Here is a 969-nt window from a genome sequence, read left to right as displayed (position 1 = left end):
TCTTATCTAAACAATATATAATCATTAGCAAGATTCCTCAGATGTGAGAGGGCGTAAACCTGCAAGATTTTAAACCTGCAAACTTGCTAAGATTTAGCAGGTCACCCTGAAATCCAACTGCAGACCCATCCAGGTCAATACACTTCAAGCTCCTTCCTAAAAACATTAGATTCTGTCATTGCTTAGCCACAGACCACTTCCAAAACTCGTAATTCTCTTGGCTTTTCAATTTATGTGGAATAACTTACTAATTTGAACCCCATAACGTTCYTGGTGTGCTGCTTATAAGGCTGCCTGTGATACACAGTGTATGCTCTCATATATTTCTGCTCAKTTTAACTACTAAATCTTTTTCATTGCAAGTTCTCTACAACGTATTCTTGGTAACATTCAGGCTGATTTTACCATTTTAGATCCAAAACGTATTATTATTATTATTATCTGTTAGTTATCACCTGAAAACTGTGCTGAAAGAACACCCCTTCTGGGAGAACATCCCCCTTCTCCGAGCACGTCTTGCTGCCTGGCCGGGCACCCTCCCCTGCACGGGCATGTTCTCCACCTCCTGACCCATAGAGGCAAGAAGCTGCCGAGAAAGGAGAATCACTGGAGAACAGGAGCTGAGCCTCAAAGACTGCCACCACGCATGGGGAGACTTACACTAAAATCACCAAGAGCGGCAACGCTGCTGGCGCGAGCGACTGCACTGCTGTCGGTATCGGTGCCGGGTGAATTTTAAGCTAAGAGGGCGACATTACCGGCAGAGCCCCTACCCCGGACAGGGCCTCCGAGAGGGGCCGGGACACCTGCCCAGGGCCGCGCGGGCGGCGAGGACAAGCGCGGCGGGGGCGCGGCCCGGCCTGTCAGGAGAGGGGCAGGGCCGGGAGCTGAGCGCGCCCCGCGGCGGCAGGAGCGCGCCTGGGCGCGAGCGGCCGCGCGCGCCACCCACCCCACAGCGAGCCCCGCGCT

Source organism: Rhea americana, unplaced genomic scaffold (assembly GCF_003343005.1).
Source record: "Rhea americana isolate MKP2758 unplaced genomic scaffold, rheAme1 scaffold_20, whole genome shotgun sequence".
Lineage (NCBI taxonomy): Eukaryota > Metazoa > Chordata > Aves > Rheiformes > Rheidae > Rhea > Rhea americana.
This window is presented reverse-complemented; position numbering follows the sequence as displayed.